The sequence below is a fragment of the Ochotona curzoniae genome, unplaced genomic scaffold (assembly GCF_017591425.1).
Source record: "Ochotona curzoniae isolate NIBS_2020 unplaced genomic scaffold, NIBS_Ocur_1.0 contig_2210, whole genome shotgun sequence".
Lineage (NCBI taxonomy): Eukaryota > Metazoa > Chordata > Mammalia > Lagomorpha > Ochotonidae > Ochotona > Ochotona curzoniae.
Genome location: NW_024465369.1, coordinates 14,970,454 through 14,984,326, shown reverse-complemented (window position 1 = coordinate 14,984,326; position 13,873 = coordinate 14,970,454). Strand labels below are relative to the sequence as shown.

At 39.0% G+C, this 13,873-nt stretch overlaps 1 pseudogene; it reads left to right on the top strand.

Annotated features, from left to right (window-relative positions):
* Positions 1-361: 361 nt before the first annotated feature.
* Positions 362-1,137, top strand: LOC121150809 (annotated as a pseudogene).
* The last annotated feature ends 12,736 nt before the right edge of the window (positions 1,138-13,873 follow it).

The following is a 13,873-nucleotide window of genomic DNA, read 5'->3' as shown; positions in this document are numbered from 1 at the left end:
AACGGCTCTGTATTTTGATCTGAAACTTACATAATTAGCTACTGATTACCTAATTTTTGAAGATAGCTTTTCACTCTGGTGACCCTGGATAGTTTGATCTAAGAGTAAATATTTCTGATATTTATGCAAATGGGCAATGGGAAAATAACATAAGAAAAGGGAAGTAATGTTTTAGCAAGCTAGCATGTTTTTTTCATACAACAGACTTTTTTCTTGGGGAATCTGTCCTTAAGCAAGATGAATCTGTAACTGAAATGACCATTGGGCTGGACATAAGGGAAGAATATACACTTGCTTACCAGGTTTTAACATTCACAGTGGGTAGAAAAGCTGATAAAAGAGGAGAAATTCTGTTTAGAAGATGGAGGTGAGGATAATTTATTCAAAATACACACCTGAATTTCTGTTACCAAGTTGTTTTTTTTTTAACAGAAAATTGTGTGTCCAGTGTTTGCAGTTGCTATGTGTTGCACCTCCACCTCAGTTGTTCCAGCTGACTCAAGGGGCTAACAAGAGCCGCATCTGCCATATACATACAGTGGCTACAGCTTTTATTGTTACTGGATGACTTCTACAACATGCTGTTTGACTACCAACACTGCCTATTGCCAGTGTGCATGCCCAGAGCAGTCCCAGTGAAGCGACCCCAGATCACAGTCCTTTTGGTCCAGTGTGTCAAAACCACTATACCTGTGAAGCTCTTTGCCTACTCTACAGCCATTGCCACCAGCTCAACTAGGATCAAGTTAAAGAGCAATGAACTACAGACCATAAAGACAGAGCTAATGCAGATCAAGTCCACCATCAATGCCCTGCTAGAACATTTAGAGCAGATTGTGAAGGAGAAAAAGGCTAACCCACATGGCAAGAAGAAGGGCGACAAGCAGCAGTGACAGTGGTAGTGACAGCAGTAGCAGCAGTCAGCCGCTGGTCACCCAAGAGGACCCAACTTCTGTGATAGGCACACCCTAGGGAGAAGCCCAGGTTTGAGATGCCAGTGATTAGGAGAGACTGCTGATGCCTAGTGAGGAAGAGCTGGAGCACAGCCAGGACACAGATGCAGAGGACACAGCCTTGCAGTAAACAGTCTGACAGGAACAATGACTACCAGCAGAAAAAGGGCATCACTGCCAGGCCTCAAGCCAGGCACCCATTCCTGAATGCCAAACCCCAGCAGGTACCAAAGGAAAGCTGGCAGCAGGCACCTCCATCCCCACACACATGCCAGCTATGTTCTCTGCAGGTGCTGCCCTATGCCTTCCCCATGCCTCCTCCCAGTCAACACTGCCCAGGCCAGAGTGAAGAGCATGGAAGGTTCCCCACACTCTGTCTCCCCTCCCCAAGACACTTCCAGCCTTGGTGCTGTCCAGTTGGTTTGGAGGTAGGGGGAGTCCCAGAGAGAGGATCCTTACAATAAAGACATTGGATCCCAACCAACAGGAAAAAAAAAATTACATGACCCCAACTGTTGTGAGGGTAGTCTGCTAAAGACGTCCCACTGCTCCTTCCGAGCCCCACCCCTTGTTTGCACTCTTGAGTGATTTGTGCCAGAGGATCCTGTAAATTAAGCCAAGGTCAACTATCTAAACTATTCTGCAGCCTCTCTCTTGTTTCCCTCAACCAGTCATGAACTCATCCTAAATAGCCTTCCCAGAGTTGTGATTCTGTAGCTTCATAGAAAACTGGGAATCAGGAGGGATCTGGAAGAAATCACCCAAGTTGATGGCAGAGGAGGAAAGATACCATCAGCCTCTGTAGTGCTCTTTTTACCAATCTTCCCATTGTGCTCCTCTGAGAACTATCTGTATTAGCTCATTTAGAAGTCTTCATTTTCAAAAAGGATGTATGTGTAGAAAAGCTTATTGAGTTAACTCTTTGTAATTCATACGTAGAAGATGCTAAGCTTTTACAGTCATCAATCTCAATGATCCTGTGTTCAACATTGATCCAAACAACAGCATTGAATATCTAGAAAAAAAACCTAAACATGTGAATTTACAAAACCAGCACTCAGTAAGATCTTTAAAATGAGAAGAAAGAATACAATTCTTAGAGAACTTTTGCCCTGTGATGGGAATGGTTAAACATAGCATTGAATATTATGGTTTTTACTATGCTGTCATTTATCTTTATTTATCTTTACAGTAATCTTTTGGCCTGAATAAAATATTGGGAACTCTATTTTATCAGTAAAGAAATTGAAGTCCAGGAATGTTAAGGGTCTTGCTCAATGCCTAACAGTTATTAAGTTGTATCATGAAGGCTTGATAGCTTTCTAATTGGCAAGTTTAGAACTTTTCTACTTTATTGTCTATTTTACCTACTACTTCACATTTTATTATTTCTGAAATTATTAAAATTTTAACATTAGTTTATGGCCTACTCATCATAGAACTCTATAGTGCCATTTATATTCTAAAACATAGTGTTGTCTAGAATTTGTTAGATGACAAAACAAGCTACAAAATTAAACTTTTATTCCATTTCTATAAAGGTGATATATAAGATTTTAATTTTCTGCCACTTGTTATAAATTTGACCTGTGGTCTATAAAATTACCATCCATTGATTTCTTGAAAAACTGTATATTCTGTACAACGAGGGTTTGGTTTTTGCTGCTTTTTTTTTTTAAGGATTTATTTTTATTATTTTCTCATTGGAAAGGCAGATATACAGAGAGGAGAGACAGAGAGGAAGATCCTCCGTCCGATGATTCACTCCCCAAGTGAGCGCAACGGCCCATGCTATGCCGATCCCGAAGCCAGGAGCCTCTTCCGGGTCTCCCACACGGGTGCAGGGTCCCAAAGCTTTGGGCTGTCCTCTGCTGCTTTCCCGGGCCACAGGCAGGGAGCTGGAAAGGAAGCGGGGCTGCCGGGATTAGAACCAGTGCCCACATGGGATCCCGGGCGTGCAAGGTGAGGACCTTAACCACTTGCGCCTCCGTGCCGGGCCCGGGTTTGGTTTTTGGAAGGACCAAATAGTACATCATTATTGATTATTGTCTTTTCTTAAAAGCTATTGAGAATGTGGATCCTCTCCTAAATGGGCAGTCAGATGTAACACTTTAATTCATTTTGAAAATTCAGACTGTGCCTTAGCTAACTACAACACAGTCTACTTTCAAAATATCAGTGTATTTTTTCAGTCATAGTAAATACCAAATAAGAAAATATTACTCCAAGCATTAGCTCTTATAGTGGCTCCATCTTCATGGGAGAGAATAGAAGCTGTCTTCCCTCCAGGGCTTAAAAGAATATACCAGTATCTTCTTGAGTTTAGTTTGTGCTTTCCAAAATGACAAAGGGAAATACTGGCAAACCAGAAGGAAAATACAGAGTCATGGTGGGGGGGCAGGAGGGGACAGGTTCTTCTTAGAAAACATCATGCCAAATGCTTTATGCACCTATTTCTAACTCTAGGCATGCATCAAACAGCGGACCAATTTCATGTAATTGCCATATTCTAAGGGTTTCAGAGGGAAGTTAGCAAACATAAATGGGAAACTCAAGTAACCTCAGGGCCACACTAAAACAGTTCTAGACTTAGGTTGCAGGTTTAAAATTGGTGAGAATGAGTAAACAGTAAGGCCATTGGGGTGAACTGAGCAGCCGCCATTATAATTAATGATCCACATGCAGTCAAATAATATCATCTACCGCCCTGGGAGGGAACAATACTTGCCTACCAGGGAAAATTTTGGAACTTCAAGTGCTTATAAGTCTTTAACATATAAATCTATGTCTTAAGAAGGCCAGATTTCTACAGTATTTTTGATGAACTGATTGCTGTGGGAAGTCATTTTAATTACTTTTTAGTCTTTAATAACATGTTATCAAAGGTTTCCTTTAAACATCATCCCATGACTATCAAGGAGCTTCAGGCCCCACATCTGTGTACAGTCACCTCTAATAAGGCTAAAGAAACTTAACTCCATAAGCTCTAAACAAGCATAACTTGTAAGTTGATCAAACCTATCAGAGCCAGAGATCTGATCATTAGAGTCTTGAGAGGCACAATCTTCTTTGGAAGGTTATTGTAATAACATGATGAAATAAGATCTCTTAGGAAATAAAAAGCACATGAGGAAGTAGTTGGACTCATGAAGACAACAGAAAGAATATTTGATGAAAAGTATAAATAGAAGTAAAACACAGAACCAATTACAGGAAACTAAAATCTTTAAGTTTAAATTATCAGATGAAAGTGGCTGATAGACATTAGTATTCAGTTTTAATTTAGATGAGAATTTTGTTTCCCTGGGAGTTTTAGCTTTATCTGCATAACTGATTCTGATTCCATCTGCCTGTTTTTAGTGGTAACAGATCAGACAGCTGAGCCTGTTTACAAGCTCCTGCAGAGCCTTATTTAGAACTCAAGATTGGGCTTGGCTCAATTGTCTATCCTCTTCTTGCAAATGCTGAGGTCCCATACAGACACCATTTCGTGTACCAGCTGCTCCACTTTCCATACAGCTGCCCTGCTTGTAGCCTGGGAGAGAGGCGGAGGATGGCCCAGGGCCTGGCAATCCTGCACCCACATGAGGGACTCAGAGGAGGCCCCCTGCTGCTGACTTCAGAGCAGCTCAGCTCCAGCCATCATGGCTATTTGGGGAGTGAACCAGCAGATGGAAAATCTCCCTGTCTCTCCTTCTCCCTGTAAATCTGCCTTTCCAATAAAAATAAGAGACAGCTTATAACATTTTTTCATGAGACAGTCTATGACATGTTTCTGCTAAGATGCGCCAAATGCAAGGTCAACAACCACCTTCCTACACAGTAGGTTCTGCAACTTTTAATTTCTGCCAAAATCTTGTATACCTCTTTAAATTAAGGCTTTAAAGATTAATAATGCTCTACCATTCTAGTTCTAGAGAAATGCATTTTATTCTTTTATAGGTAGCCAAAACCAACAATAAAAAAGGAAATGACTCATTTCAGAAAAGTAAAGCTAGGTCATTTGTATTTGTCTTCTTATTTTCAATGATTGATGGGTACCCTTTATTTTAAGAGAATGTCTTTTTCGTTTCTTGAAGTTAATTTCATATGTTCCAGATGTAATGCTTTATTTTCAATTAATCTAAGACCTGAGAACATTAATTATCCCAGCCTCGAGTCAAACTAAAACACTGGTTACAGACATTTAAACTTTGACCCCAAAAAGTAGTTACTCTTCAACATGATTCATTTTGTTTTTTCCTTCAGTAGTCTAATCTTTCAACCCTTTCCAGACAACCTATAATTCTGCTCTTTTGCCCTCTCTAAAATTACCCAAGTGCTGTTTGCCTTCAAGCAAGAGTTATTACTCTAATGGCAGAAGCAGTGAAGGTCAGCTGAAAGCTTCAGGTCTGATGGCTGGGGGCAGGGGATTCCTGACAAATTTCAGCATTCTCTGAAAATAATGATTGGTTTCAGTAGCTTGATGACAAGCAAACTACTATCCCATATAGCAAAGAAGGCTGTTTCTCCACTGGGAAAAATTCATTTGCCCAGTGTCTGTGGACCTTGGTCCTAACTAACTATGGGAAAGATGAACAGGAATGGCTACGTAACACCATAGACAGGACATTAAACAATAGCAGCTCTAGGAGTTGGTGTACTGGTTACCATGGCTCCCCTTTAAGTGCACAGAGTGTTTGTTCCTCAGGCAAAATCTTTCCCTGGCTTTCCTAAGGAATGTACAATGCAGGTGCCTGTGTCTAATCCATCATGAAATCTCTTTGGACTTGCCTTCCTAACTTCTCTTTGAAGATGTATCACAGAGGCCAGCATTGCACAATAAGCTGCTACTTGCCACTCTGGCATCTCATGTTAGAGTGTTGGTTCAAGTCCAGTCTACTGCACTTGTGATCCAGGTTTCTTCTAGTTCAACTGGGGAAGCAGTAGGTCCAAGAGCCCCTGCCATTCAGGTGAGAGGGACCAGAAGTCATTTGCAGGGTAAACAAACAGACTGAAGATACTGTGAGCTCTCTCTCTCTCTCTCTTTCTCTCCCTGCCATCCCAACTTTCAAATAAACAAACTAGGTTCATACATTCTTAAATTTTGTGACTTAGAAATTCACTCTGCCATCTAGGAATAATTCCATTACCTGAGAGCTGTATGCCTGTGGGTCTCCCTGCTTCCCCAGGTGGATCATCAAAAATCAGGAACATAGATGGGACTCGGGATGAGAGTGAGAGGTACCAGAGATTGGTGTGTAGGCTTTTGGCTCGATGTCATTTCCACAGCAAGATCAGGGCAGACAGCCTTTCCTTCAGTATTCTCTAGCTTCACTTGTGATTAGCGCTTTAATAGTTTACAGAATTTTTCCCTTCTAATTGCATGCCTTAAAATGCAAAAGTGAGCTTCATCATGGGTGTGACACTGTATCTGTGGATAAATTCACAAATGCCTGTCAATATGGTCCTCTCAATTTTCAGACTCCAGGGAATAAAAATAAGGAAAAGAAGGAGCAAAAGGGCACTCAGTAAGGAATTTAGACTATCATAGATGTGACTCCTGAGACTTTGCAGTTGCCATTATAATAATTATTCAAGTAAAGAACAACAGGAATTTTATCTGCTCTATGCCATCTAATTTCAATTTCAATTTCTGGAGTTACAACTGCTCACAAAGCACTGACTGATCACCCCTGAATACCTATGGATGTGTGTCAAAGAGAAATGATTTCTGCTTTCAAACGGTGTGAAAAGTGTCCAATTCTCCAACAAAACCTTTACAGATCTATCCATTCCTTGGCCCCTATGTGTCATTTTCTTAGGGGGTGATACAGGCTATCTTGCAACATTTGTGTGAAATCATGGTCTCAACTTTTTATGTTACTCTTTTTCTGTTATTTTTAATTTACTTTTTTCATTTTATTTGAAGATGGTGAGGGAGAGGGAGAGAGTCTTTCTTCCTCTGGCTCACTGCAAATGTCCACAACACCCAGGGGTGGGCCTGGCAAAACCCACGAACCTGAAACTTCACCTGAGTGTATCACATGGAAGGCAGGGACACAGGTGTTTGAGTTAGTACCTGCTATTTCTCAAGGTGCACATTAGCAAGAAACTGGATATGGAACCAAGGAGTCAGCACTTAGATTTGGTACACCAGCAACCAAAGTGGAAACCTCACCACGGTGTCAAGCTCTTCTTCCCAGAAATCTCACCTTATTCTTAACAAATGTCTTCAAAGAATCATTCCTTCTTAAATCCATTTCCAATCTTCCCTATTTTTCTTCTGTTCAACTTTTCTTGTTTCTTCATCCTTTCTTTATATCTCTCATTCAAACACATGGACAAATTAAATGACTTATATGTGCAAAAGCTATTTGGCTTTACTTTTTGTCCTCACCTTTAGGTAAATATTCTGTTCAACACTGATTTACTTTATAGCACTGTGCTGGAATGTACATACCCAGAATGCACACAAAGCCAAGTTATTTTTTTAAATACTAGGTCATTAACTCACTAATTGCTATTCTTATTTAGAGCAACTTCTGCAGACTTGAAGCTCATAATTTAGCCTGACTTTCTTAAATAAGCGTCTGTCTCATTTTTCTTCCATTATTCAGACTTGCTTTGTCCACTTCTTCATCCTTCTATTTATTAATCACTTCTCCTTGTTTTCCTCAAACTTAGATTAAATTTCTTAGTAAAAATCTTCCCAATATTAAATCAGCACTTTATATGGGCCAAAAGACACAATTATTCACTTTGTGCTGAGAATTTGCCAACTAGTCACAGTAACATCTGCTTCCAAAACAAAGTCAGACATTACGTTTTTGATTTTTATATTCTAGGTTTTGGCTTCCTCAGAAGCTCCAGATTTATGACTCCATTACTATGATTTGGTCTCTTCTTCATCTTTGTTTTGTTGACCCTTCCATTTATTTGCTGATACAATTACTTGCCTTCAAAAATAGAAATAAATCTGCCCAAGCTTGGGATGGAATTATAATTTATTCCTTCAGCCGACTTCCTAGATTAGTTTCTCACTTTTCTTTAAGAGTAGAGGATGACTTCACATCATCTCTTTGTCCTTGCTTGTCTGGTAGAGTCAACCTCCTTCAGTAATTTGCTAAGAGTTAAATAGCACTGGCTCCACACATTTTTCAGACACTTCATAAATTCTGTAGTGGTTCCCTAAGGTTTATTCAGTGACTAATCACATGAAGCTTTCTAGAATTTCTGAAGAAAGATATGTAGCCATTATTAAATCACATTAATTCATCTAATTATTGCCAGCAGTCTCATGCATATGTACTACCATCCCTATTTTACAAACAAAAAATTGACCAACTTACAGGTGAAGCAATTCTACAAATTGCAAAGCTGTTAAACATCCAAGACAAAAATAGTGCCCAAGTTGACCTGACCTTAAAGTACTGTTTTGTCCATAGAGTATTGTATTTTCCTGTCTCTAAATAAATTCTGTTCTTTCAAGAAATAGAACAGGACCTACCAATCCACTTTACCCCCACATCCAAATACTGGGTAAATAATACTCTCTTTCTTTGTAAATAACCACCAAGTATCACTATTTCTCTCAAGAGAGCTGGAACAAGCAATCATGCCATGAATGTTCATGCTAGGACCTATAAAAGCATATTTTCTTTAATTCCTAGAATCTATTTAGATCTCTAGCCAAACAGCCTTCAGAATTTAATATTACCATTCTTTAGCTCTAATATCTAGAAAAATGTATTAGTCTGTTATGCTGTGTTGTTGATTCTGAGCACATAGTAAGCTTTCTGAAGCAGCAATCAACCATCAGAAAGCAAACATATTTATATTAAATATAAATGTGTAGCTCTTCTAACATTAAATAATTAAATATGTATTTTAGAACATCTGGAGTTCCAGCTACATAGCATCATTTTCTCCCAACTGTTAGGCATTTAAGTTCTGTCTGTCACCATCTCTGGTTTTTTTCTATAAAGAATTTCTTGGTGATACTTCTTTTTGTCTATGCCTATAAACCTGGTCCATGGATTCTTTCATTCATTTGTTGCTATACAGCCTTGCTAAATTCAGTTTCTCTGCCTCTACTGCATCCAACATACCATAACAGCCAGACTAATCTTTCAAAGTTTTATTTTCATCCTTTTACCCTTTTTTACAAACATTTGCAGTGGCTCTATCTATATAATCAAATATATAATTTTTTCCCTAACTGTTGAACTCTCTGAAATCAAGCCCTACTGCCATCAAACTCCTATCTTGCTCCTTCCCAGCACAGAACCACCACCCTGCTAAAGCCAGTTGTCACTCTGGGTTCCTTGGGCATCTGATTGCATGGACTAACCCCTAATCCTAAAACCATAAGGAAGCCTTAATCTGGGGTTTTCTTCACAACCTATTCATATTGTGATATATGAATGTGGAAGTGATAGAATGAGCTGCTAGTGGATAAAGAGTAAAGACCAGCATGGCATCAGAGAAACTGTAAAAGATGCAAAGAATGGGTGAAATTTTGCTATCACAGGAACTGAATTTCAGGAAATGACCTAGGAGGGCTGAATAGGAAGAGAGAAGGATAGGAAATGATAAGTAACACTTAAACCTGTGTTCTCTTTCCTGGAACAAGAGTCTCAGAAAAATGATTCATGACATTATGTTTAAAATGTTTTTGTTTCAATTTTATTTGGAAGTGAGAGAGAGATCCACTAGTTCATTCCCAGAATACCCACAAACACTTGGGTTGGGCCAGTTCAAGCAAAGAGCCAAGAAGGTTTAGGTCTCTTACATGGGTGGCATGAATCTAAGTACCCAGGTGTAGATTAGCAGGAAGCTGGACAGAAAGTGAAGGAGCTGGAATTTGAACTAGGCACTTAGATAGAGGATGTGAGTTCATGACTTGCTGTGCCAAACACCCACCCAATGACACCGTTTCTAAGACTTGGGCAAGACATTGGAGATCATTCAGGGTCAATGAATTAAATGCAAATTTTCTAATCTTTTTATATAAAAGCACTGACTCTGAGTCCAAAATCCAAGATACACTACAGGAGTTAGTCATGAGAAAAAGTGGTGGCCAATACCAGTCATGTAAATAAGTTCTTTAGAGCTACTGTCTTCAAACTGACCAATCTCAAGCCCACAAAGGAAAGCCTAAGGGACAACACCCATGGACATTAACAAAGATGATTCTGAGGCTCCTCTATGCCACCCATAGAGTTTGCACCCTGTTGTTTGCCTTTGAATTTCTGTTCTAATTCCACTGATGCCTTTAATCTCCATGAATGGGTAATACATTGCTTTTTATATTGTGCATTTTGCTTCACTTCCTCATTGGGTTTCATATGGGTTTCATAGTCTCTCCTAGAAATAACTATTTTTGACCTATGATCACTCTCAAAAGAAAATTAGAAAATACCTCAACAAAGACATGATGCAGGAAATTATGTAGAATTTAATTGTAGAAAAAGAGACATGTAGGCCTATAATGCCTCTAAAGTAAGTCCTCACTTGCCATCACAGAGTGGCAATGGGCAGGAGGACTCTGTGAGCAAGAGAGAATGGGGCAATAGGAGATAAAGATAAAAAGGGTTTATACAATTTGAAGCCCAATTTCAGGACCTTGACTTTTTCCCTAGGTTTACAGGAAATCCTTGCAATGTTTTGAGCAGAGAATTAAGTTGCAAAAAGTTCTTGAAATTTCAATGATTGGAAGCAGACTCTGGGTCAAAATTAAAGACAAAGAGCAGTATAGCATCAGGGTGAGAGGTGATTTTGACTAAAGAAGGGTCATATTCTTGATGAATTTAAAATTAGACATGCAGGTGAAATTGTTGTGGGGTACAAGAAATCTTAAGTGTCATGACTCCAAGATTCTTATCCCATATGTAAGAAAAGCTGTTATGGAAAACTGAGATAGGAAAGTTTTAAAGTAGAAGATAGAACTTTGTGTAGGGATATACTGAGCTTGATAAAACTATGAAAATTCATCCAAAAGTTTGTGTGATGGGGCCAGCATTGTGGTGCCCTGAGTTACACAACTATTTGGGATGTCAAGAACTAACACTAGCGTCCCTGAGATAAAGTCCCATCTCTCTTTGCAGTCCATCTTCCTACTGTTGTGCCTGATAGGCACCTGGTGATAGCCATGTACTTGGATTCCTACTACTCATGATGTTCATATAGTTCCTGGCTCCTGGCTTCAGTCTGGCATAGCTTTGGGAATTTAGAGAATGAACAAGCAAGTGGAAGGTCTCTTCCCTTACCACTCCTGCTCCCTCCTGTCTCTCTCTCTCTTCCTTTCTCCCTCAACCACTCTGCCTAAATGAAACTTCAGAAAAAAAAAGAGTCAATTAATCAGTCTTTGGAAAAAGACAAATATACACTGCTTTTAATTTTCATAAATGTTTTTAAGCCACCTCATTTTAGATCTCCAAATGACAATGTCAAGAAGGGCATTTGGATATCTGAGTCTAGAGTTTTGGAGAAAGATCAGGCAACAACCCCTCACATTTAACAATAAAATTTTTTGCAAAGATATGTAAAATTTGTCTACAATAGAAAAACAAATATCTTTCAACAGATGTTCTAAAAGTGAATATCTATGTAGATAAAGTAAACCTAGTTGCCTATCTTACACTCTGCCTACACATTAATTTGAAATGGATCATAAATCTATCATAAAGATTACAAGAGCTAAAAGAAAACATGGGAGGACTTCTACAATACTCAGAAGTAAAATAAGATTTCTTAGATCAGAAAACAATTATGTAGGATGGGAAAACTGATACCCAAACTTTACAAAGATGTGAAAGGCTCTGCTCTTAAAAACTGATAACAGCTTAACAGTCTCAGGATAAAAAAAAATTGTAACATTGATAAAAGACATTCATGCAAAATATATAAAGATCTCTTAAAATTGAATTGACAATTCCATTTTTAAATGGGCAAAAGTCTTAAATAATCATTTCATAAAAGAAGATATAAGAATAATGAACAGAAGTCTGAAAATGTGCTCACTAGTTATCAGGAACATAAAGTTACAACAACTACAGGGTACAGTTTCTAACTTATTGGAAAGGCTCAAATCAAGTGTGTTAGAAGACGCAGATGGGGAAAGGGGGATGTTGATAAAAGAATACCAGGTTATAGTTAGGCTTGAAGAGTAAGCTTTAATGATCCATAGCATTGTATGGTGACTGTAGGTAATGAGATTATAAGTACGCTTCAAAAGTCGTAAAATATTTCCACGTATGTTTCAAGATTGCTAAAAGATTTTAATGTTTTCATTATGCACACACAAAAATGTAAGCTAGTGAATATATTAATTAGCTTCATTTTTTTCTAAAATGTGTCAAAATGTTACATTGTGCCCTATACATATAGGCAACTACCATTTAGCAATCAAAAACTTATTTAGGGGCACATATTTGGTCTAGCAGCTATGTTGTCCATTTGTGCACTTACATCCCATATTGAAGTGTTTGGGCTCAAGCCTCTTAGCTCGCTACTCAAGCTTACTGCTTACTACTGCACATTGGGAGATTACTTTAATCTTTGGGACCCTGATTAATATTTGGAACCCTGCCACCTACATGGGAGACTTGGATCATGTTCCTAAGTCCTGATTTCAGCCCAGTACAGCCCTAGCTGGCTGTAGACCTTTGAGGAGTGAGCCAACAGATAAAATGCCTGCTCTTTCAAATAAATAAATAATGTAAATGAAAATATCTTCAAAATAAGTGTTGAAAAATAAGTAACTTCCCATCTACTGAGAAAGATGTGAAACTAGAACTCTCACAATTCCTACTCAGATTTTAAGAGATCCCATTGGTGGATATCATGATGGCAGTTTATTAATCTCAACACATCCCAGCCCTTTGACAGCAATCTCATTCTTGGGGGCTTACTCCACAGAAATGAAAACATATCCAAAATGACATATGTGAAAATGTTCACAGCAGCCCTTACTCCTGTAATGAAAATCTTGACTCAAAGGTGCATCAACATGTGAAGGTACAGAAACAATCACAACATGCTGATCAATGAAATACACTCAGCAATAAAAAGGAACAAACCATCGATGTAGAAGACTGCATGGATGCTTATCAAAAGCATTTTATACACTAGAGACACCAGACCCAAAGAAAACATATTACATGAATTATGAGGGTCAAGAAGAGTAATCTATAATTTTGGAAATTCAGGCACTGCTGTTCCTCTCTAGTGAGGTAGGTTGACTAAGCATGACAAGAAAAAATTCTCTGAGGTAATAGAACGTTCTGTGTCTTGATTTGGATGTTGGTAAAATGAGTATTCATATTTGTTAAAGCTTGTAAAACTGATTAAGATCTGTTGGGGCTGACATAGCTGGACATGTCAAGCTGCCACACATACAGTGCCAGCATCCCATATGGGTACCAATGCAGATCCCTGCTAATGGCCTGGAGGAGCAGTGCAGAGTGGCCTCAAGTGCTTGGGCCCCTGCACACACACGGGAGACCTAGAAGAGGCACCTAGCTCCTGGCTCCTGGCTTTGACCTGGCCAAATGTCAGCCATTGTGGCCATCTGGAGAGTGAACCAACGGAAAGAAGACTTACGTGGCTCTTCTTCTCCCTCTCATGTCTCTCTCTCTCTCTACCTCCATCCCTCTTTCCCTCCCACTTTCTCTTTCTGTAACTCTGCCTTTCAAATAAATAAATCCTTCTTAAAATCAGCACATTTTATTGAATGAAAATACTTTCAGTAAAACCATATAAGTGAAAATGGGTAGGCTCCTCCTCCTCTATGTGAACAGTTAGTTCCCTAGTTCCCAAACACTGGTAAAAGATTTTCAGAACAATCAGAGCGTAGAAGGTGAATGGGTGCTTTTCAGTCCTTACTATGTATTGATAACAATCCTAGTGTTATGATGGGGCGGTGCGGGGGGAGGAGT